The sequence below is a fragment of the Acanthaster planci genome, linkage group LG17, assembly GCF_054643075.1.
Source record: "Acanthaster planci isolate LZ-2023a linkage group LG17, COTS_SCS, whole genome shotgun sequence".
In the NCBI taxonomy this organism is placed as follows: Eukaryota; Metazoa; Echinodermata; class Asteroidea; order Valvatida; family Acanthasteridae; genus Acanthaster; species Acanthaster planci.
The window spans coordinates 11,838,068-11,860,823 of record NC_141793.1 but is presented as its reverse complement, the minus strand read 5'-3'; the positions used below and the strand labels follow the sequence as shown (position 1 = coordinate 11,860,823).

The 22,756-nt window shown below is 44.1% G+C and overlaps 1 protein-coding gene across 4 annotated transcripts in view; it reads left to right on the top strand.

Annotated features, from left to right (window-relative positions):
* The window catches only part of LOC147796360 (receptor-type tyrosine-protein phosphatase N2-like), a 150,675-nt gene that overhangs the window by 77,630 nt on the left and 50,289 nt on the right, over nucleotides 1–22,756 (top strand). The gene's annotated exons all lie outside the window — the stretch shown is intronic.

Genomic DNA, 22,756 nt, shown 5'->3' with positions numbered 1-22,756 from the left:
AGAGAGAATTATAAAGTATTTGGCTTTTCCAACTGAAAAGGTATTTAGTTTTTATGTGGTAGCACTTTCTGTCCCTGTGTTAAATTGTGATGGGTGTGTGTTGTCGCGTCTTGGAGGGGAATCATGCTGTGTTTGAAATACTCGGCTCATCCACTGCCGAGCAAATGTGATGTTGAAGTGTTTTCCACACTTTGGAGTTTTTGTTGACTGTATTGCCAGCCGCCGTATTCTGAGAAACTTTGTTCACTTTGTTTTTTTTTTCTCTCAAGATGAGATTAGAAAACCTAACACCATACATGCCAAAGGATCGGTTTTTCTCTTGATATATGTACTTCCAACCACAAACTGAAATTTTGGGGTTTGAGAGAGAGGAGACCAGCAGGCTGTGGCTACATGTATGAGTCAGGTTGGTCTGTGGATTTTTTTTTCTTCCTTAAATCTTTGTGGAGAGCTCTCAGCATGCAGAACCAGGACAAAAGGAAATCAACCCAAATTCCCCTTGTACACGTGATAGTCTTACGTTTATGTCGGAAGTCTCTCTTATTTTCTCCATGTTTTTTAAACAAATTTGTTGTCGACTTTTTCCCTCCCCGCGGGTTTCAGAGGGGCGAATGCACCGACAGTGCGATCAATTTCCCGGACACTTTGGCTTGAACTCTGCCAGACTTCTTAATTAGATCCAGTTCAATCTAATATCCCCGGTCTCACGCTGGGCGGAAAAAAAAAAAACCCTGAATGCAGATGAGATTTGGGCTTGAGACTTGCAACCAAAGCAGGGCTGTGGTCAATTCCTCAATTTTCCTTTTATCTTCCCAACACTCGGCCCAGTGCCTGATTCCTTCACAAGGAAGTGCACTCGCGTCCAGAAGGAATAAGCTGTTCTTCATTTGATGATTTTTTTTTTTAAATTCAAAAGCACCAGCGAGTTCTAGAATTTCTTGTCATGAGATTCTGTTCTACAGAAAGGCTTGAAAGGGGCTTTCCTTCTTCAACATCAAACTACCCCCACCCAACCACCCGCAACAACCCACAGCAAATAAACCGTTGATGTTAACAAACCACCCTTTTGCATCCAACAACAGCATTTTTTGCTGTAATTTCTCGCAGCATCTTTTCCATTAATTGTCATCAGCGTCTGAGGCCATCAAAGACAGTCTTCATTTGGCGTTGTTAGTGGGTAATCAGCCGGGGGGAGAAGCAACCTAGTTAGAGCAGCTGGGGGCCTTCATTAATGCGAGTATTTGTTCCGTTCCTCGTTAATTTGCTGTTAAAGCTTCCGTCCACGGCTTTCAAGGGTGCGTATGCCATGATCCAATTGGTCAGTGTCCATCTCTCATCATCTGAGCCCACCATCAGTAGCCATTGGTTGGGTCAGATTCATATTTCCATCCAACCCATACTGGCAGGCAGAGTGGTTAACACCACTTCACCAGTAAGCAGGCGGTCGGGGGTTCGAGTCTAAGCCAAGGGTGGAGAGCAGGTAGTCACCTTTGGGCCCAGTCTCACAAGCGAACAATACTCCCTAGCAACAGGTTCTATGTTAAGCAAATATCAGCCGAATACCAGTTGGAAGTAGTTTGCGTCATATAGCAATTTTGGCTGGCAACCTGTGTCTGTTAAGACTTCTAAATTATAAGCAGCATTTGATTGGTTCTTGATATCTGCATTCAGTATTTAAACCAAATCCAGGTGCATTTGCTAAATGAAAAACAATTTTTAAGCCATGGGTCCCCAAACACCAGGAAAAAATCCTCCAAGACCAGACCAGATTCACTGATTCCTGGGCTCACGTGGCGGGCGGCCTGTAATTTATTCGTCAAGGGAGGCCCCTTTAAGCTACATCTCACCTGGGCTCATTTCTGCGGTCCTTCAACTCTCCAGGCAAGCACTTCTTCAGATTGGCGGGGGGGGGTCTGGGCTCGGTGTCACATTGTAGGGCCCTCCAGATGGAAGCGCTGAGGAAATAAAAAGAGCTTGAACTTCATACAGCCGGGGATACGAGAGAGGGAAAAAGACCCCCCCCCGAAAAAAAAAGTGTATGACAGAATTATTGCTGATAGAGCTCGGGATTATGCCGAGTGGAAAAGGATGACTTTGACATTAGTCCATTGTGGTTTGCATCTTGATCTTTCCGGGGCTTTGAATTTCTTCGGAGGGCAGATGGAGGTTCAGGGCTATTTTAAGGTTCTTCAATTCTTGAGCTGAATGACCTCAGTCTTGCCTACAGATCCTGAAATTAAAAGCTTTGATTGTGGAGATCTCCGCGGGAAAAGGGTCATTACCGAAGAGGTGTAGCATGGAAAAACAGCAGTTTAGAGAGGGCTTCGGCATTTAATTCACAGTTGATGTTCAGAAGTACCCAAGTGACCTGCAAAAAAAGTTTTTTTCATTTGAGCATACACCCCAACTTGATCCTTCATAATCCAGATTCTGAAATAGGGTGTCAAGGAAGCCTGCCATCAGAGGGGGAAAAAGTCATGGAAAAGTAAATGGAAATCAAGAGGACTCAAGGTTATTTTTGGTGGACCACTTTTAATGTGATTACAGAATAATGATAAATGTACAGGCTATCCTGGTTAGTCTGTGATAGTGGCTATGGCAGTCTTCTAGTTCAAAACATTAAACAACTTCTCTCTGCAAAATGGCATTCGATGTCATGGAAATTGTCGTAATTTTTAATAGTCTTGAAAGGTCCTGTAAAGTCGTAGATTCTATTTTCAGATTTTGTGTGGGAACCCGGCTCTTTAACCTTTTTTAACACGCTTTTGAAATCAGGAACAGATTGATGGCTCCTATTCACTACTTGCAAAGAAAGAGGTGTTAACATTTTGATTGTAAATGCATTTTTAGCATCCTTAAAATGTGATAGAGTTTAAACAGACATATTAAATTCCCTTATTTGTGCATGTTGAAATGTCCAAACATTTTTACTGAGTGATTGAGCAATATTTGAATATAAATGAATAGCAGTATTATTTAAAGACATTCCTCGAGAATATGGTATTATTTTCCCATTCATACGGACATATTCACAAAGTATTCTCCCATGGTTACTCCATCCACGTTCTTCTTACCAATAGATAAAAAGTATGCCGGGTCGTTTCCCCGACATTTCTGTGCCCAACTAAGTAAACACTGGTTAGAATTTGCATCCGGTGATTTCTGCCCCCTGCAGCAGCTGCAGGGAGCTTGGAAATGCCTCTTCCATCCCCTCATCTCCAACTCTAGACGTTGCCTATTGGCAACTCGCGGGGTGCAGCGTTGTCACGGTCAGGCTTATGGATCGGATGTATCGGCGTGGTATTGACCCACGCACGCCATGTGCGCCGGCCTGTCATCCTCGGCAGCACGCCAAACAATAATGCCACCACCTGCGTCAGCCGCCATTTCTCCGCACCGTGTGAAGAAAGCTCTGCTCTGGAGCATCTCGTCAGGTTGGCGTGCCACGTTACCGCAACAGATGTTGCGACTCAAAGTGAACATCCAACCTAAAAATCTGAAGCCTGCATTATTTTCCCACACCGAAGGGTGTGCTAATTCGATAATACTGTTTAAATATGTTGGTTCAAACCTCCCGAGTCTGCCCTCGTCTGTTGCCTGAAATGAAGATTCCATGCAACAGAAATTTACAATCATTTGAAAGGGAAAACAGATTCTAAATGTTTATGCAGCACAGGTGACAGGTGCTGAAGTCGTTTTTTTTTTTCCCCCCGGTACTTCTTGAGCTCAAATCCTCTTGTCCAAAACATGTCAGAATTGACTGATTTGCAGAACTCAATAATACTGCTAACCGAAAGTAGATTTGATTAAAGAAAGAGAGCTGATTTTTTTTGGCAGTCAGGTAGCACATGGTTCTGATGAATTCTGCCCAGGCTGTAGATGCATGCGGTTGTGCGTATGTGTGCAAAATCATTGTTTTTGTGCGCTAGCCTACTGACTGTCAAGTACTCGTGATGAAAATCGAGTTAACGAGTGTTTCTATGCTCACTGCATGGCACTCAGACTCAGCTCACACTCAGCAAGCACATGTACTTATTGGGAATGAAGTCCAGGTACTCATCCAATGCTCTCTGAGCTAAAAATCGTCCCTGAATGGAAGTCAATATTTGCAGGTATTTGTTCTGACGTAATGTCCCTGTAAGAAGGCGAGTCTTTGCCACAAAACAGAGAGCTTTGTGTCCCCAGAAACCTCTTGCACATAAAAAAAAGATCTTTTCTTTCCTAATCCAACCCTTGCTCCCCGACTGTATGAAATGTAGAGGGGTGTGGCCAAGGGGCAGAAGCTTGTGTGTGTAGATAGATAACGAAATGAGGTGAGATCAGAGTGAAACCAAAAGACAGCCAAATGGAAGGCTTGGAAGCGATATTTTAAAATACAACCTAACATGAACCTTGGACTCCATAGCGTCCTGCATGAGAGTCACATTAGCTTATTATGCACTACATGTAGGCGTCTGTTCTCTGAAGATGTGACGTTTCCCTGTTGATACGCAGTGTTTTCAAAATTCCACCATGCCTCATTTGTGCCACACTGCTAGTAGAAAATATTGATCCAACTTCACGTTTTCGTATCGCATCTCCATTGTTGTATTTCATGCGATTGTTGTGCGTCTGTTCATTTTATTGTTCTCTGCAAATTGTCCAGCATGCTTCCGTGCATGTTTCCTCCTGATAATAATTTGATCACCATAATTGATTTACCGTCAAATTTTTCCATGTCATGTGCTGTTAGTGTTTTGAAGCAATGTGCAGGACTGCAGACAACCCGTGAACACATAAATGAGTCTGTAAATACCAGTATAATTGCCCTTCGGTCCAACATACTGTCTCGTGTCATTCCTTCCGGTGCGACCTGAGATCATTGGTAATAGGAGGCGGCTAGAAAATCCCACTCTAGCAGTTATCGTGACTCCGGTTTATACTGGCGCACTTGAGGCGGAAATAACGGAATTGGGATGGCAGGAAGATGGCCCTGTGCCGTCTTGCCCCTCGACCCTCTGTCAATGATTGAGCAAGCGTAAATGGCGCGTGGTGGTCGTGCGTTGGCCGTGCCAGAGACCTTCCAATCCAGCTGGGGGCTGGCTGTCGGGAGTACATCGCACAGTGCTGAAAACGACCCTCACACATAATTTCCCCCTCTCCCCCCCATTTCTGTTTCTTCTCCAGCTTTATTGCACGCAAGCTTGGTAGGGATAACAGCCACCCTGTAAATCACGAGGCCATTTGGTGGAGGGCTCGGGTGCTCTTGAGCCTTGGCGCGGCAAAAATGAAAAAGAATGATTCGATTGCCCCCCCCTCACCAGTTTTATTTGTCTGTTTTCTTTGGGAAATGGCAATGGTTTCCTGTCCTGGCAATTACCAAGTTAAAGAGTCGTTGACTGTCCTTGGGATCTTTAAAGATGTGTCTGGAGATCCGTCCAGGTGAAAAGTAAAGGGTTCATTCGGCTGCAAAATATTTTGTTAAATATTTAGTTGCCTTTAACCTATCGTAGCATTTGAAAACACAGTTGACAGAACAAAGTTTCCAACATTATGTTTTCTGCCAATTTCAAGAAGCCATCAAAAAGAGGAATTCGCTAACAACAGCAATTTGGAGCTGAGCCAAATTCAGGTGCCTTTATGCAAATGTAATGAGTTTATGCAATGCATAGGATAGGTTCCCTGCAGCTGGAAATTTTTGCCGAGGATTTTTCCCCCCTGCTTAGCAGTTTGATGGGATAGGTCTGCAGCGGATAGGAGTAAAAAATGTTGCTTTATAAAAATCCATGTGTAAAAATCTATGAACTGGCCACTCTCGTGCTTCAGAATAATAGTTCATTAAAATAATAATAATTTATTTGTCATAACAACATCTGTTTTGTTTTTATGATTGATCCGGAGAAAAGAATTAATTTTTAATTTTGGAAGTGTTTGTGTCTTTTTTCCTTTGACTTGTAAATGTCATAGACAATTTACCGAATGGAACTTAGCAGAAAATCTCCATACTGACTAGAATTTTAGACGTGAACCAGTGATGAATGCAGGACACATCACATGGTGATTTTAGTCGGTAACTCTTTTCCTGGAAGTGAAAGGTTATCATGCTCAGGCGATGTACATCTACATGTATTTGCCCATCAACCCAACATGACCTATAATGCACATAATATAATAATGCATGTTATAATATGCTACGTAATAACATTGTGTACTTTCTATGCTCTATGATGCATATGGCATAGTGTGATAGCTGTAATCTCATCCGTGCCCTTCAGAAGCTGTTTCAATGCACGTGTGCTCTTTTTTTTCTCATTTAAATGTAAATGACGGTAGCTTCATTGTGGCTTATGGATGAGTTTGAGGCCGTGGCCGTGAAAATGTGTGTTTCTGCCGTTTGAAGTGGTGATTAACTCGCATGCGTTATTTTTCCATTCGTCGTAAGTTAATGAATATTTTTTGAGAAGGCATCTTGCCTCTGTGAAAAATCTACCATAGAGAAACATTCCTTCAGTGGGTATGTGAGTGATATTGTCGTATTTTCTGATTTTTACAAATTAATCCGTCTGCCCCCCCCCAAAAAAAGATGAAAAAACATTTAAATAAATAAAGAAATGTATTTAAAAAAAATATTATTTGCATTTCACCTGTAAATGTGATGATATCAAATCATGGAAATTTGTCAAAAAATATTTTGGGCAGAATGGTTTAAAATTTCTAATTTTTTTCTATTAGTGCAGTGAACCCAATGAATGTGAATGTGCCCCAGGTTATCACTGAACTCTGGATCATCGTCGTGACTACGGTTAATAAATGGCCAGTCATGACAACAGTGATAAAGCAATAAGGTTTCTGAAGAATAGATTGTATGTGGAACTATAATTTAGTTTGTGTAAATTAATCTATTATAACTGATCATTTGAAATATGAATTGGTTGTGTTGACTGACTAACTCCCCAATCCCCAATTTCCAAGATGGAAAATATTGACTTTACGAAGGATTGCCTTCAAATGAATTTCTTAAAAGAATACATAAATTTGCATAGCATGTGAGCTGTATTAGAAAAAAAATTATGCAGCCAAAACTAGAGTTCAAATTAAAATGGGAGTTGGACCGACAAAATTGCTCTGAAACAGGGTGAAAGCAAAGCCCTCAGCCCCTGGCCTAGTGATACCATCTCATTTTTACAGTCACGAACCACCCCTCATGCAAGAATGGAACTTCCCAAACGAATGCACACAGACCTCCCTTTCTCATTCAGAATTTTTTGGAGTGTATCGTCTCTGTTTGCACTGGGCCGTGGCACTGTCTATTGTTGACAGGACAGAAAATGATAATGTCTCGGTGCAGGCTGGATTTTAATTAGCAAAGAGTTGCTGGCCCAAAAAATAAACTCTAGTGTTGACAATGCAGAGGTCATATTGCGACAGCTGGAACGGCAGTGTGGGACGGCCTATTGTGCTTATGCGTACAACAGCTTATCCAATGCACTAAAGCTCCTCCGATAGAAAGACAGGGGGGGGCGGAACTTGCTCTGAAGTGATTGATGCCAAAAGAGCACCGGAGGCATAATAATAATTATTATAAAACCCCAGTGTTTCATTTGCATGATAATGGCTGGACCCGGTTGTCCACATGCCCTTCCCCCTTTTGCCCAGTCTGGCTATTTGCAGCACCTGTTCCAGGTTGCCATGGTAACCTCTGCATTCGGCCAATTGCAGTGAAGGAAGGTCATTGCGGTTTTTTCTGTCTCTCTCTCTCTCTCTCGCCCCTTGTTCGTTTTTGCATGCTAAGCTGGGAGGAGAGTTTGGAGGGGAGTGAGTGTTGCTGTGCGTGTCGCTGTGCGTGTCGGTCGTTCAGTACATGGCTCACTCACAGTATGGAGGTTGAGTCGAGTGTGGAATGAGGTGTCGTTTTTACGGTCGTTGCTTTGTTAGTTCTCGGTATGCACTCCGTGGACCACTTTAAACTCATGGGCTACTCAGGTAAGCCAATTCAAGAAAATTCTCTCTTTGTCAAAAGAAGTGATTTTACTCTGTTTTATTTCACCTCTGGCTAGAAACTTCAATTATTTGTAGGCTGTGATGCTTTGAAGGTCAAAGAGCTCTGTGGTTTCTTTCCTCTGTGTTTTTGGTACTGGGTTTGAGACTCTCTTTGTGAGCTGTGCGGGCATTTTTTTGTGCAGCACAGAGGGCCTCGTAAATGCACATCAGAACATGTAACAAAGGGAGTTGGTTAGATTTTGTGTGTGTGTGTACGTTTTGTTAGTAGGCAGTGTGGTGGAAGAAATGTTGTCAATTGCTAGCGAGGAGGATTGGTTTCCTGTTGCACTTTAGAAAGCAATTAGGGGGGTTGTTTGATGGGGAAATTGGAAGGCCGGGCTGGCAAAGCAGTGTCTCATTTGAACAGGCTTTTTGAAAAACCGGTGGCCCGAACGGGCTGGAGTCAAGCGTACAGGTTGCAGGAATTGAGGTCAGGAGTTTAGTAGAGCGGGATAAGGCAGATGCTGGAAAGGCTTTGTTTGGTTGTGCAGTTGGGTTGCCGGGTTTGTCGTCTGGTCACTTATCTTTCAGTTGGAAGATCTTATCAGTTGAAAGATTTTTCTGCGGGGAAGTAAATTATTGATTGATTATAGTGATATGGAGTATGATGTTCGGTTAGTCTGAACCATTTGTGCTTGTGACATGGGAAAAACTCCCAAAGCACATGAACGTCAAGGAACTCATTTGCTCACCATGATTGAAAAGGACCATGGCATTGAAATGTGATGAAAGCTCATCTGTTCGAGCTCATAAGTCTTGGCATTCATTAAAAAGTGATCAGTTTTGTCGCGATGTGGGAGTAACATTAGCTGTGGTTTGTTCAATCCTACGGCAGATCGTCCATGTTGTGATACGGTTGGCTTCACTCTCAACTGTCCCAAATTTATTACCGCACCAAATGCCACGGTAAATGCCATGAATTTGAGATGGCCACTGTCCCTGTGAGACGTCCACTGCTGTGTTGTCTTGCGGGGCTTCACTCAAAGGATCATGGTCATTATTGATGCATGGCGTGGCACATTCACGAGCCTCGTGCCAAGACGTGCCTCAGTGACCTGGTACAAGGTCACCCGATGTTGTGCAGAATGCTTAAACTTCACTTAGTGAGCCAGTGCTGTGCACACACAAGCGACCTCGATTTGAGCTCTGTCTGTGCGGTCCCAAGTGCAATTTCAGCCGGTCTGCCTTCTGCCATTTTCTTGGCAGGAAGTCTGCCCCAGAATTACACTTTTAGAATGCAAGAGCACGCAGCGCAGCTCTGAAATATGATACGTACTTATGTTGAGGTTTACTAGAAAAATGATCGGAGAACCGTGGTTGCTGCTCTTGCCTGCAGTGAAGATTTTTCTCAACTTGCCGGTGTACGCGTAGCAAGTAGAGTTTGCTTGCAAGGAATTATGTGTTGAATGTACGTGTGTATTAACCCAGAGTTATCAAGGTGACAACCAATGGACCGTCCGATCGTTGATGTTCCATTTCAAAATTTACCCTTTCATTGGATTCCTCGAAATTCTTCTCTGCGTTTTGTCGTATATTCAATCTGAAGCACTGTGAACATCTTGAAATCGTGCGACGTTTGTATTCAAAGAATGCATCATTTCCATTGTATGCCACTTCACCAGATTTGATGGTCACCCAGGTTATCATTGTGTAAACCTCCTTTCGATTGTAGTGCTGCTGTGCGCGTCGGAGTTCTCTGGTTGCTGAAATTTACACTACGATTTTGTCTGCGTACTCTCGGAAAATGATCGTACTTGCTGTGTTCCTGTTCAAGTGAGATGTCTAGCTATTCGTACTGCTAGTGAAAAGTGAAATCCCTGAAGTTGCTTTGGTATTTAGTCCATCTATTCCCCCCCCAACAATTTTGCCCCACATGTAGTTGGTCCCCATGACTATCAGCAGTAACCAGCCACTCCCAAGTGTAGTTGGTCCCCATGACTATCAGCAGTAACCAGCCACTCCCAAGTGTAGTTGGTCCCCATGACTATCAGCAGTAACCAGCCACTCCCAAGTGTAGTTGGTCCCCATGACTATCAGCAGTAACCAGCCACTCCCAAGTGTAGTTGGTCCCCATGACTATCAGCAGTAACCAGCCACTCCTGAGTGATGAGTTGCAGTCTTAGTAAAATACCCTGCTCATGGACACAACTGGCACGCTCCTCTCATGTCGGGCCCAGAAGCCCATGGTTCTGAAGACCTAGCGCTCAACATTTGTGGACAAGTACATCCATTTACAACATTCCGCTTGAGAAATGGTCGGAAATTACCCTGTCCGCTTTGAAATGGCAGGATTCTGGGACCGAAATGGAGGCAGAAACTGGGAGGAAATGGGCAAGAGAAGTCAGAGAGGATGCCAATCAGTCACTGCCCCACTGATAAAGGTTCGCGTCGTTCTTGTGTTACACCCCAGCACAGAATCGAGGTGAGCTGGTGACCTCCCCGCGGAAAGCGGAGAGCCCATTTGCAAGAATTATTCTGGTCAGCAGTTTTGTTCTTTGCTGCAGTAGTTTGACTAATGACATCAATTAGCTCCATGGAGAAGTTCCCCCCCCCTTCAATTTCTCTCTTCCCATAGATAAATTTTCTGAGATGTGCTTAAGGGGGGCTCGCAGGGCCCCTGGATACAGTATGAGGGAGGTGTGCAGAGGGTGACGGAGGGAATGGGGGAGGGTGATGGTTAATTGGTTGATAACGATCTCTGTGTGTTGGGTATGATTACCATTATTGATTGAGGACGGAAGGCGGAGGGGGGGAGGGATAATGTCTTACGATGGGTGGTTTTGTGTCGGAGGCTGCATACTTGCGACGTGGGCCCAGGATCGTGCACGGATGACCTGCTTGTTTGTTGGCGATTCCCTAATCAAATAACTCCGTTAGGGAGAACAGAAATTGCACGGTGTTGGCGCAATCTTGCTGTGTCAACACTGTCGGGCAAGGCATTGCCTTGGACGAACCAGGAAGGATACAGTACGTCGAAATAACATTTGTGAGCTTTGGACTTAGGTTACATGTAGGGTTTTTTTTTCTGGATGGAGGTTTCCTACTGATCAGCCAATAAGAGGATTTTAAGGTTAAAATCATTGTGCAGGATGGTTTCATTCATTTTTATTCATTCATAAATAGTTTATTTTAACAAGCCATGATTTGCAGCCAGTGGCAGAATTATGCATGATTTTCAATTAAAAACGTCAATTAACCAATAAATGATTTACATATACAATTATATTTAACAATATTAAGATGATAAAAAAGTTCCAGTTGAAATTGAAAATACACAGACAATACCAACAAAACAAGGAGAGGGCAAAACAGTTGATTTTATGTAAAGTTTGACGACATCAAATGACAGTAAAAAAACGAGCTTGGAGACTACTCACAAGTAAATTACATTGAATAAAAATGCCTTGGAAAAACTAGTGACAGAAAGAGCGGAGATGGACATGGAAACTAGAATTATCTCAGGACAATTAATCACAAACTATTCAAAATAACTGATAAGGTGAGCCAAAGGACTTCTTGTAAATTGCTTCACCTTATCTCGCCTACTTGGACCCGCCCAGAGTGTCTGAAATGGTAACTGTGCCTAAGGTTCAGCAGGAATGCAACTTCCTGAGATGGACATAGGGAGTGTTTCCGCAAGCACCCGCCAAAGGTATTCCCTCCCGTCTTCCAACTTATCCAATAAGCCTTTTGCGAGTTAACTTTCACCCAAATCTGGTACACTTGGTTCTTTAAATTCACGTGAACATAACAACTTGAATTCCCCTCACTAAAACCACTGTTGCTATACCTCGTGATTCAAGGCAAGCTTTTGCATAGTTACATAAGAGACGCCTTGCAACAATACACTGTTCTCAATGGATAAGAAGGGCACCAAGGAACCAGTCCATTCTAGAGATGGTGGTTGATATGCAAAAGCTTGCCCCGAATCACGAGGTATAGCAACAGTGTCTTTAGTCTGGGGAATTCAAATCGTTACGTTTACGTGCAGTCAGATAACTCAGTGCACCAGATTTTATTCAAACGTAACCCGCAAGTGGCTTATTTGGATGCCCCCAATGGGTGTCGGTATTGAGAAGCCAGTGTAATTCTGCAAGTTCGCTTCTTAATTAGCTCCTGGTCATCACTATGCTTCTTTGTTATGTTGCTAGCCCACACAGGTGTGGCATACTCCAGCAGGGGACAGATTAAGGACGTGTAAATGCTGCCAAGGTCACAGACAGTGAGACTACATGTATGCATACTTGAGCTGTCGGAGCACGAACAAGCGAGAGTTGGCACGTTTGATCATTAAGTTCTCATGGGCGTCTCACTTCAACTCTGCCTGGACGAACACTCCTAATAGCTTCACAACTTCCAGACCATTTGATTGTAATGTCCGCAAGCGATGAGGAAGAGGGCACTGATTTGTTTCGTGAAAAACTAACATCCACAGTAGCCCATTTTTTGGGGGGGGTTTAACTGTAAGCTCAGATAGAATGACTGTGACTGTCGACTGTGCGTTTTTCAATAATTGTCATGACTTGAGCTGTGATTTACTCGCGAGAACTTGATTGAAACTCTGGATACCAATGTTATTTGTTGGAAGCCATTGATTGGTGGTCGGCATCATCCCTGGCTCGCTACCATATGTGGCACTTCTTCTCAGGGTTCAAAACACTCCCTTTGGGAATAATTGTCATGTCGTCAACATATTTGAAGTGATGGATGTTAGTACCCATTCCGTTGATTTTAGCATCATTAATAACACCTAGGAAAACAGTTGGTCCTAACTTAGTTCCTTGAGGAAGTTCCACACGGACAGGGCTCCTGTCTGATAGACATTTTCCATATCTCAAGCATGGGGAACTCCCAGTTTCGGGCGTGAAGGGGAACTCCCAGTTTCAAAAGTTCCGTTTGGGAGGATTTTTGAATTATCTTAGATTTTGGGGGGGGGATTTGTTTAGGGTAAACTTGAGAAATGAACAGGAACTGTTTGGGAATGTAACACTGATGGGGGGGGGACCTGAAATGAGTATGTTAAAAAACAGTATCGAGCTTGTGTATAATTCAGTGATCTTAATGGCCATCAGACATATTCTTTTGTATAAGGAAAAAGCTTGCCTCTTTGACTTTCAATTGCTTGATTCAGCTCAGCAGTATGGAGCATATTTCAAGCCCTGAGTTACCCTCTTGGCTATTTTCAATTTGCTGCGAGACGGCTTTGTTGTTGCTGTAAATCTCGCTTGATCACTGGAGTGAGGGGTTACCGGTGACGCTGCTCCCTGAGTGGGAAACCAGATGGTGAGGGAAAAAGCTGACTAACATTGCCTTTGCATGGGGTTTTTTTTTTTGTCACTGTGTGTAGCAATATATGTGTGTGTCCATGTTGTCTTGGTACATCAACACTGATTAATTGGGCCGATCCCCTGTCTTGTAATGCAACCCCGCTCACGTCGGAACGGCTGAGATAACTTGGCGCGGTTGGATGTGACTTCCGGCTGTGTTATTCTTCACCACTGGACGATAATGAAATGGGGTTGATGTTTTCTGTGGGGGGAGAGAGGGATGGAGATTGAAGATGAAATGTCAAAATCCATGAAGCTTTTCGTAAACGTGATGAAACACAGGGACAGAGGCAGCAGCATGGTTGGCTTTGGATGTGACGCAAAGCTGCATGGTTTTGTCACGTGGATGCGTCATGACATGGGCTAATGTTTCCACCAGGATCTGATGAGGGCAGAGAGAGAGGGATCAGTGAGGTGTTGGAAAGTGGGGCGGGAAGGGAAGGTCAAGAGCGAATGCGTTGATGTGAGATGCAGCCGTGCGACTTGTCAAAGGATGTCACATGAAAGGGGCTCATGTTTCGTGCAGTCGGGAGCGTGTTGCGAGTTGTTGCTTGTGAAGGAATGAAAGTCTGGAAGCAGCTGGTTGTCGTGTTAGGGACGGTACAGGTTGTCTTAACTGCATTGTATTTGTAAAAGGGGATGGACTCCATGGCCATGTCCCTCAATTTGTGTGCACCTAATTGGTTTTGGCCCGACCCCTGCCTGCAACAGTTGTTCGTTCGCACAGTTTCACAGGGGCAAGGCTAGATTGTGGAGTGAAAGTCAGTCCTAGACTTGGACATTTGGCTTTTCATGTTTGGTCGACCAGCCAGAGAATAATGTAATTTCTGGGTAACTAACCGAGGCCCCGGCCAGAAATGGAAATAAAATTGATTTTGGAGAAGTTGAAAAACAGTGAATAAATTTGTCCCCTCATAAAAATTTCAGAGATAAAAGTAATGTTGCATGGAAAGTGGAGGTGTCGTCTTGTGTGTTTTCTGTCGATTTTTATTTTTTTTTGGTCGTGATGTCTGCCTGCGGGCCTGTTCATGAATATTCTGTCCATCGACTGTCGGCTGTGGTGCATTTCCAACTTCCCTTGTTGCTAAGGAGGCAAGTGCAGGGCAACAGCACTCCGTCTGTGCCGGGGGCTGTCTTGAGGAGATAGTAGAACCGTTGATGCGGACTGAAACCTCACCGTTGAAAGAAAAATCTGCATTGTCAACACGGCAGCAGAACCTGTTGTTCATCTTATTTTTCCAAAGCTGAATCATTTGGAAGATTAATCTGCAGAAAAACCAAGGAGAGCTGCAGCCAATTTCACAAAATGTGGTGTAACTTTGAACCCTGCATAAGCTTTGTGCTACAAATTTATGCGGTATGGGCACAATATTTGTAGCTGCGCCGTATTTTAATAATATTCAATTTCTTGGATGAGGATGATAATGGCTTTTACGACAGCTGTTCGTTTCCAGTAAAACAAAAGTCATCAAACAGCTTTCGTTGAAATACCTCTGCCCGCCATTTTGAAGAAGTTTTAGTCCTTTCTGGTCAGAATCGGACAGAAAATCTCGAGGTTCTCTCACAGCCAAACAAATTTTTTCATTACCTTCTACAGCAGAGTTGTACTTTTCTCGGGTTAGCCTTGTTAACGTCAGCAACGATGAGGCTTAACTGAATATGATAAGCTAGTCAAATCATTCATTTTTGCTTCTTTTGGCACAACTTATGCCACCTAAAATGACTGCATAAGTTACGCCATAATATGTTGTGCAAGATTTGTAACGTCGTGCACAAGTTTCTCAAAATCGCTCTTAGTTGATTGTGCGAATTATGTAATAAAACTTGGCATGAGTGGAGTTGCGCCATTCCGTTAAGTTTGGTGAAATCAGCGGCTGGTAACCAATCAGGGTAGATTGAACAGTGTATGGCATTGTGGTAGACAGCCTGTGTTCGCTCTGCAAGAACATTTTGTGGTGTGCCCAATCGATTGCCTTGAGTTATGCGGAATGGCGCCAGCATTTTCCGGTTTTGTTGCACAAAGTTAACGCCCAGGGCCGACTCAAAGTTGATTACAAATTCGTGCGTTTGATTTTGGTATTAGAGGGTGGTAAGTTTTTATGGTTGCGTTGTTCATTGCTCTGAAAGTAGTCGCGGCTGTCTCTCATCTGTGCGCCAGGGCAAGCTTAATCATCCCCATGTACAAGTGTGAACTCAAGAAATTGAATCCGTGTGAATTCTTTATCATTTCACTCCATGCGGCAGTTCCAAGTCCCTGACTGATTGCTTCTCCTTGATCGCGAGATAAATCACCATCCATCATCGGGAATATGCCCGGGCGAGAGGGGCGGAATGGGGGGGGGTGTAAGGACACCCAGTGTCCCTCTCCTCGTCTTCCCCCGCGAATGAGGGAGAGGAAGAGATGAGACTTCCTGTGGTGATCTCCCTTGCGCTGGCCCCTCGACTCGAGGAGGCCGTGAAGATTAATGGACATAACTGTATCGTTTAAGTAGGGTATTGGAACCCCGTCCGATCCATCATCCCTGAGACGTTGAGAACAGGGAAGGGGGGGGGATTTAAAGAGGAGGTGGTCGAGATATAATGCAGGTGTCGGTCTTGATGAGTTGGAAATGTTACAGAGTCTGACTATGGAACACTTGACAAATTTGAATTGATGAAGGAGATAACACGCCATCCATCAGCTCGAAATGAGAGATGAACATGTGCCAGGAAAGAAAGGGATCTTCATGATTGGACATGGTAAGGTCTCAAGAAATTGGTGCAGCATCTTGGCAGAAAAGTCGGGGACCTGCACAGGTGGTATGATCCTAGCCAACCTTTGACATATTGGGACCAAAAGTGATCGCGATTGGACCAGTCTTTGGAGCAAGTCCTCCCTTGCCTTTTGCGCAAGCATCTAGGATGCGGTTTTTGACTGCAACTCTCGCACTTTGGCTCATGGCAACCTTGTCTTGTCACGTTTTACCCGAGACATGACAGAAGATATGACACATGATTTCCAGACAACCTTCACTCCTGCCGGAGTTTTTTTTTTTTTTCCCACGCTTTTTGCATCAAGGCTCATGTTCGTCACCGAATATGCCAGGAGGGGGGAAAGAGACCACGAAGAGAAAGGCCGAGAGGTATCAGTGTTGGAACAGATCCAGACATCAGCGTAGACATCTCGGCATGAGTGGGATGTGATGGGACCTGGTGCAGGATTAAGCCAGAATTAAGTTAAGAATGTTTTTTTCCCAGAATCGTGCCCGTCTGATCCTGAGCAGATCCAGCAACCTTGGCCGGTGGTTGATGGTCCCCTGAAAAACTGTTGGATTTCTGAGAGATTGTTGCAGAAATGAGTCATTGTCCATGGTTAGAGTGATCAGATTGTTTAGGAACAGAGTTGGTTACCATAAAACGATGTCTAGAGTAACAGCAACAGAAGCAAGATCAAAGATGGGTGTCCGTCGTTAATCCACAAGCAATGCTCTTGACTACAAGACGGTCACAACACAGCAGCCCAAATTCAGTGCTGGCATTTGAGTGTAATCAAGGAGATCACTCTTTTCCAAATGCGTTTTCAGTGACAGGCAAGGTTCCCGTGCATCCTCTGTGAGGCTGAAGCTGAAGTGCGCCCTCACTGGCAAAAGAAAGACAGATAGTACTAAGTTTTCCAACCGGGTTCTAGCACGCATCTGGCGTGCCCACAAAGACCATATATTCCAGATTAAACTTGTTGAGCGTACTCAGCAGGCTCCGCGTCAGCCGCACATAAACTTCCCCGCCCATGCAGCGAGTGCGTACCAAACAGCTGTCAATTTTTTTGTCCCTGCTCGGAGTGGATTCCTGCACACAAGCCACTGATGCTTGCCAACCTGTGATAAAGTGCACCTTACCCTAAAGTTTTTTTTTGGGGGGGGGAGGTTGATTTCCCCAGATGATTAATGTATGACTTAATGAGCACACATTACCCATAAGTAATGAGCAGCCACGTGTACAGAGCTGTCCGTTCTCCGCTGGGGGAATCTTTGGTTGAATAATTAGCATTACGGATCATTCATGCAACACAACCCTCAAAGGTTCTCGTGGTGTCCTGGAAAGCACATTAAGCATGGAGTTGCTTCAGAGCATGCCTGGACTCTGAACCTACGATTTGGAATTGAATGAACAGTCCTTACGGCAATGCTGGCCGGGCCAAGAGTTCCACTGAAGGGCCCAATCATACGGAGACCAGAATGGAGACCCGAGACTTTGTGTCGAACCCAAACGCCTCACGCGCACGTTCCTCTACAAACCGAAACTGATTATGCAAAGAATTGAAAGAAGGGGGGGGAAGGGGGAGAAAGTGGAAGATTATCGATAACCGGGAGAATGAATCTGTGTGTTTTTGGAGCAGCTGGGAGTGCCACGCATCTTTTGTTGGGAGGACAATAGAGGCGGATGCACGGCCTTGCCAAGACAGCTGGCCCGGAGCAGCGTTTGCTCAGTAGTGCAGGGATTGGAAAAAAGAGAAAGCGGAAACGCGGCAACTGTGAATGCTCATTCATTAAATGCTTGGAGCTTTAATGCTGACTGCACCCAAGCAACTTTTTTTTTTTTTATTCATTTGTCAGATTTTTTTCTTCCGTCAACATTAGATTGGAAAACGGAGGTTGTTGAGGAAATTTGCAAGGGTGATGCCCTACGTCAGTTGTCACATCTTTGATTCTTGCTTCTTTTTTTTTTTTTTGCGACCAGAATACCAGCCTCAGCCCCTTTCGTGGTTGCTAGGTGTTATTGTCCTGTGGAGGACATTGACTCAACACCACAGATTTAATGCAGTAAGGAATATCACATGCCATGAGAAAGCCTTCTGAGTTTATAGTTGCCGGTGGCGTGAAGTCATCATCGAGAATATATTCGAATGTGAAATCAGTTTCGGAGGGAAACCGCAAATCCATTCTTCTCATATATTTATAAGAGGCAGTAGGAAATCTGCATCAATTTTTTTGGATGTGAGAAAAATGCAGCCCATCTGGCATCAATTCTTTGCTGTGCAAAAGAAGAATAGTTGTTTGAAATGTACACCTGCCGGGGTTTCTTTTCTGCTCAACAGTTCTGTCCACGGTGTCAAATAAACACTGTCAGACACCAAGGGGCAGCCGTATGAGCCTCAAGCTGGACCAAGAGAGGTTGCAATTTTCCTAGCAACGGAGGCTCTTGTGGTCAGGGGCCAATTTCATCAAGCTGCTTAAGCACAGAATTTGCATATGCATGAAAAAAAACCTTGCTTGACTAATCAGGTTACCAGCCCAAACTCCATGTGAGGTTTGTTTTTTGCAATGGTATTCAGCTGTCGTTTGGCTAACATGATAATCACATAGATTTTAAGCAGGTAACCATGTTTTTTTAAGCAAGGTTTGTTTTCCGCTGAAGCAAATTTTGTGCTTAAGCAGCTCTGTGAAATTGGCCCCAGAGCCGCACTTCGCCAGTTCACGAATGACTATGAAATACACACCCTATGGTCGTATGACTGCCAACAAAATGATCACTCCTGACCAACCTGGCTCCGTTAGACTGATGAGGGGGTGCTTCTGCTCAAGACGGATTCCGCAGTTTTCAAGCCCTTGAAAGTTTAACTGGCTCAAATCTGCCAAAAATGCAACACCAGTAATTTTGGCGTGCAGAGTACTGTGCCGTTCAAGTGTTAAAAGCTCTTGAACTTCTGTGTGGCTAAAAATTCCAACCAGCTAAAAATCTTCTTCCAGTATCCAACACCAGTAATGTGCCATGCAGATTACTGGCCTTTATTCATGGATCATGATGTCAAACTTTTTAGATACAAAAAACAATTGCATTAATTCATCACTCTTGAAAATCAGAAAATGTGCTCCGAACTGACAAAATCATATTTCAGATGGGACAGGGACACACACAATAATTTACCCCTCATTTCTGGAATTACCCATATACATGTATACCCATTGTGAGGATGTTCAGAGTTCCTGGTCCGTCAACATAGCCAGTATCTGTAGCCTCAACTGCTATTAGTTGAGGCTTACTGTCTGAAGGGAATTCTCATGCAACATGCAGTCATAGCCACAGCTCCTGTTAAGCTGCTCAGAGTCACTCTGTATTAAAAGACACAGTTTGTTGCCTACCTTCAGGGCCAAAGCCACCGGGAAGGGTTAAGATTTTGTGAGAAAAATCATTCTGTGGCCTACTTGGATAACAGTCGCTTGGGTTCAGTTTTCAAAGAGTACACATATGGTGCAGCCTACCAGTACCTCTATAGCCACTGCGAGGGGCTCAAAGTGTGCATGTGAAACGAAGCACTCTGTCAGCCTGTGTTTACAGCCGCAGTTGCTCCGAGTGTCTTGGAGTCGGTGTATGTCATAGAGAAGTATTCTACGGTCTGCTTTGATAGTCACAGCCACTCTGAGCGGCTGATGGCCACAGAATGTATAAGGAATCATTCTCTAGCCTTCTTCACCATGCCGCAGCTGGAGATCTGAAGACTGACTGCCCTGAACCCTGCCTACACACCGAGACACTGCTCCACCATGAATTGAGGCAGAAATCCTAGGTGAAAATTTAACCAGCTCTAAATAATGATTATACTTCTAATGGAAGGTAATCCAACTCTCCAGAAAGGACTCCTCACATAAAGTGCAGCGACTGCCCGAACTACTTGTTTCAATCCATTGTGGATGACCCATTTCAAATTTCCTTCTGCTTTTTAATCAATCAAATGTACATGTATATCTGCCCCCAGTTATGTCAATTTAGGGTTTTTTTTTCCTCGGCAAAGCTGTTCGACCACCATAAATCATTCAGCCTCTAACTCGTCCCTCGAAAGCTAACTGATCAGATGGAACCGTGCAAAGCTAGGTTACCCCCGTGGGTTATTACAGCGTGACTGACAACCAGCAGCATTACGGTTGACCTCCCTAATCTGCACTTTGCCAGCGAATTTTTTTTTTTAATAAACCCGCATCCAACTGAAATGAGATTTATGAAGTAATCGTACTTGCAGTGTTCATGTTTTGTGCTGCGATTGCCAATAAAAAATATTGTTCTACACATCGGTGAGATATTAGATTTGATTTGGTGTGCGTGGATGATTTGAGTATCTCTTTGAAAGAAGCGGACGTCCTCGTCGCTACTCAAACGCACGTCTGAGATGCTCTGGCAATTGGCAGTTTTGAGTCGGGCACATTTAACCGTCCAAACAAGGTCTGCTGTCCCAAATCTGCACGCACTTGGGAGAATCATCCAAACTGGTAATTTCCAGGTTTAGATTGAGTTCTCAGACCTTGCTTGTATTTCATGCTACAGGTGTTTGTTGATTAATGTTGAAATGCCAAACGAGCATCCACCCACACGTCGATTTGGCCGGTCAATCAGTCAGTGTCTTTTTTTAGGGAGGGGGGGGGAGAAATGGCCTAGTTTAGCACTTTGAGTATACGCTTGCAAAAACCTGTGGAACTGGGTGTCCTTTTTTTTTTTTTAGTTCTTGCTTCTACGCCTCAACGGTAGCTGGAATGCCACCAAAGAGCTTTTAGTCAAAAATGAATCTGGTCGATTCACAATACTGCGCCACCAAGAGTTTGCAACGTATTGACCAATCACAGTGTGAGAAACCTGTGGACCCTTTCTAAACGTGCATTGGGTCGACGGATTTCATGCACTGTGATTGGTCAATGTGTTGCAAACTCTCGGAGTCACGCTATAATGAAACGCCCGTATTGCTGATATCTGTCGTGTTTGATTTGGCACCAGTTTCATTGTAGTTGAAGATGCTGTATTCCCAGGTACAATGTTGGATGTAACTTTGACGTCCATTTCTCAGGCTTCAAGGTTCTGTATCCAAGGGCCTCTCGAGTCTGAGTTTGAGCCTGAAGCTACTCAGCACCAGTCTGTCTCAGGACTCGGTTTGAGTTGGGATCTTGTGCTTGACCCAGTGATGCTTAGAATCCTACGTCACTTGTGGATTGTTTACGAAATGGAAATGTTTGAAGGGAAAGGGTGCTTGTGATGCGGAAAACATGGAAAGAATGAACGAGTCCGAGCTTTGGTGTTTCGCGTTTAGATTTGGGCCTGGTGATCGCCATTTGGAAAGCTGAAGACCCGAATTTGGATGTTTGTTCAGTTGATTCTTAAAGAGCGTTGTTGTTGCAATAACTTTTCATGCCCTCTGTTGTCAGCATCTTGTTTGGATAGTCAAGTCTTAAGTATGGACCATGGTGACTCAAAGTCTGGGACAGAAAAGCTGGCTTTCTGCATCACAGTTTCGTCTGGGATGCAGAATTGACCGGTGTTGCCTCTCTTCTTTGGGAATATTGATAGTTTTTTAGTGACATGGACAAACGCTCCGCAGGGACTGGTTGTGTCAGAGTAAACAAAAACTGACGTTGGTTTGAAGAGTTGGGGCTAGGAATTCTCTTGTCGCATATCACATCTCTCATTCCTTGGAGAAGCAGCCTGTCACGTACGATCTTCAGTTTTTGTATTGCCTGTCTTTTGTTCAAAGACAAGACACAAAGGAACGCTGGGTCTGTATCGTTATTGGGCCAGGAATCGGTTAATATTGTAACAAGATCAGATTTCGGGTGACTGTAAAAAATCTTTGCCTCTTGCAATAACACGAGGTTTTCCATTGTGGCGTCTTGCCCAAGAAAATTTTTAAAAAAAGTTCGAGCTGCCGAATCGATACAAGGCTTTATATAGCCGAAGCACGAAAAATTGGGAGAACGCAAACAGCGAAAGATTTTGACGGGCGACAATGGTTTAAGGTATCTGCAGATTTCCTGAGTGTGGATTGAGGCAATTGTTGTCATCAGGCAGTTCAGGTTTCGCATAGAAACCGAGAAGAACAGGATAGAGATTTAGAATGGAAGTAGGCCAAGGGCTGGCAAAAATTGGTAATACAAGGGTTTCTTTCTTGGGGGGGGTCGGGACTTTTTTTTTTTGGACACTTTGACAGAAGAAAAATTGGAGTAAAGGTGGAATTTCATCCGGAACATATAATCAAACTTTTCAGGCCGCGAGCAGTGCAGTTGATAGGTGGAAGGGGAAAACGGGCTTCGGATGAAAAAAAGACTGCATTCTGATCAGAATTCAGAGGGATTGTAAGCAGAAAGTGGCAAGATTGGGGAGGCGTATGTCAGGTCGGAGGAAAAAAAAAATTGGTGGGGTGAAGGGACGGAATGGTGAAGTTGTTGGAAGCAATCGTTGAGCATTGCAGGAAGAGTTGCCTACATTTGCCTGTCTCCACAACCTCTAGTCTCTGACTCAGCATCTCTTAGCTGGATTGATATCCTTCTCTGGCTCTTGAAAGCCCTCCTACGGTAACAGAGTTTTTCTTGGCAGGCTTTGAGGGTGGAAAGCTCCGTTGAACCATAGGAGGGGGATAAACCCACGTCTTGATTTTTAGAACCAGCATCATTTGT